The sequence below is a fragment of the Tupaia chinensis genome, unplaced genomic scaffold, assembly GCF_000334495.1.
Source record: "Tupaia chinensis unplaced genomic scaffold, TupChi_1.0 Scaffold143976_1, whole genome shotgun sequence".
In the NCBI taxonomy this organism is placed as follows: domain Eukaryota; kingdom Metazoa; phylum Chordata; class Mammalia; order Scandentia; family Tupaiidae; genus Tupaia; species Tupaia belangeri.
The window spans coordinates 14,658-17,172 of NW_006203827.1; the positions used below are offsets into that span (position 1 = coordinate 14,658).

General features: G+C 40.8%; 1 pseudogene; it reads left to right on the forward strand.

The window, feature by feature from the left end:
• The window catches only part of LOC102470410 (serine-threonine kinase receptor-associated protein-like), a 4,430-nt pseudogene extending 2,536 nt beyond the window's left edge, over positions 1–1,894 (forward strand).
• Positions 1,895–2,515: the final 621 nt, after the last annotated feature.

The following is a 2,515-nucleotide window of genomic DNA, read 5'->3' on the forward strand; positions in this document are numbered from 1 at the left end:
CAGAAATGTCGACTTCCTTCTGATAATTCGGCCTCCAACACAAAAATCTCACATGAGATTAGCAACCCTTTATAGCCTTTATCTCTAACAGTTCCATCTGATTCTTTTGTAAAGTGTGAAATTCCTCTTTTAGATCTTGCATGAATTTCCTCACCTCCTGGAACTCATCAACTCCTTTCTCCTTCTTCTTCTGCAGTTCATTGTCTCTCTTCTCTTCCATCTCTGTTGCTTTGCCATTATGAATGTTCTGAATTCTTTATCAGACATTTCCATGATTTCCATTGAAGTGTGTGTGGATGAAGAGGAGTTATCTTTTTCCCTTGGAGGAGAGGTATTTTCCTGTTTTCCCATATTTCTTGTGGTCCTGCAGTGATTTCTAGTCATCTGGTGGATGATCAGTTTCTTCCCCAACTTTGAAGTTCAATCACAGGAGTTTTGGGTGCTGGAGGCCAAATTATCAGTGGGAAATCTTCATCTCTCTGTTTCTCCCAAAATGGCTAGACCGCAGGAGCCATGAAGGTGTCTCTTCAAGAAGGCCTGTTCCCTTTTGCCTCTCCATGTGAGTTTTGTGTGCTGGAGGCCAAATTATCAGTGGAAAATCTCCATCTCTCTGTTTCCCCCACAATGGTTAGACCACAGTAGCCATGAACATCCATATGGGTATTTCTTAATCAGCGTTTGTAAAGATGGTAAAACTATGCTATGCCAGGAAGATACAGGAGACTGGATTGGAACATTTTTGGGTCATAAAGGTGTTGTTTGGGGTGTAACATTGAATGAGGATGCCACAAAAGCAGCTACAACCACTGCAGATTTCACAGCTAACGTGTGAGATGCTGTCTCAGGAAGTGAGCTGACGACCCTGGCTCATAAACACATTGTCAAGACAGTAGATTTCACACAGGATAGTGATAATTTGTTAACTGGAGGACAGGATAAACTGTTATGTATATATGACTCAAACAAACCTGAAGCAGAACCTATGGAAATAAGTGGTCACATCTCTGATATTAAAAAGGTTCTGGGGACCAGCAGTTGGCATAATGGCTATGTCACTGGACTCCAATTTGTCGACTGTGGTTTGAGTCCCAGACCTGGTGGCTTAAACTCACACTGGGTGCGTGTGTGTGTGCCCAAGATCCCAAGAGGAGAATGGAGGAGAAGGGATTGTGATGTGGCCATCCCCCCTGGGGGGTGATTTCTCACTTTCTGTCTCTCTGTCTCTCTTTCTGGTGAGCACATGCGTTCTATATCAAAAAATCTCTCCAAAAAAGAAAAAAAGAGGCTCTGTGGTGCAGTGAGGATAAACAGATTCTTTCAGCTGATGATAAAACTGCGCCTTTGGGATCACACTGCTATGACAGAAGTGAAGTCTCTAAATTTTAATATGTCTGTTAGTAGTATGGAATAGTCCTAAGGGAGAGATCTTGGTTATAACTTATGGATGATCTATTGCTTTTCATAGTGCAGTAAGTTTGGACCCAATTAAATTCTTTGAAGCTCCTACAACCAACAACCATCAATTCTGCATCTCTTCATCCTGAGAAAGAATTTCTTGTGGCAGGTGGTCAAGATTTTAAACTTTACAAGTACGATTATAATAATGGAGAAGAATTAGAATCTTACAAAGGACACTGGTCCTATTCACTGTGTGAGATTTAGTCCTGATGGAGAACTGTATGCCAGTAGTTCTGAAGATGAAAATCTGAGACTATGGCAAACTGTAGTGGGAAAGACATATGGCTTTTGGAAATGTGTGCTTCCTGAAGAAGATAGTGGTGAGCTGGCAAATCCAAAGATCGGTTTTCCAGAGACAACAGAAGAGGAGCTAGAAGACATTGATTCAGAGAATTCAGATTCCATCTATTCTTCAACTCCAGAAGTTAAGGTTTGAGCATCAAGCATATGCCACAGACAGTACACAACATATGGACTAAAATGAGCAAGCAGAGAAAAGAACCAGCCTTCCAGAGTTACTCTCTCCTTAAGGCAAACACAGCAGTAAATAATGAGGAATATGAATTAGCTTCAGGACTAGAATAACTAACTTGGTGTGACCTGTAAGTGAAAATTGCAGAGTATCAGGTGAAGGCAGGGGGAGTTCTGCTCTTGTAGTACGACAGCCTCGTGTCTTTTTAATGAATATGTACAAGCCAACATCCAATTTATCTTATTACAATTAGATTTCTTTGTAGCTCTTTATGTTATTATGGAGAAGAAAAATATATTGGCCTATTTTTCTAACTTTTCCCTTTAAAGGAGAGTGCCTTTTTTTCTTCAGTTGTAAAGAAGAGGGAATACATGATAAAGTAACTGATTCAATTTCTCTTTCATTGTACACTGCTTCTGAACATCTAGTTGTTTTCAGTTGTCTAAATAAATGCCTCTAAAACAAACAAGCAAAAAGAATAAAACCACAGGGTGTGTGGTGTCTAAAACAAAAATTAAAAAAAAATAAAAGGCGTGGCGACGGTGGCGCCTGCGTGCCCCCCCATCCCCCCCATCCCCCCACCCC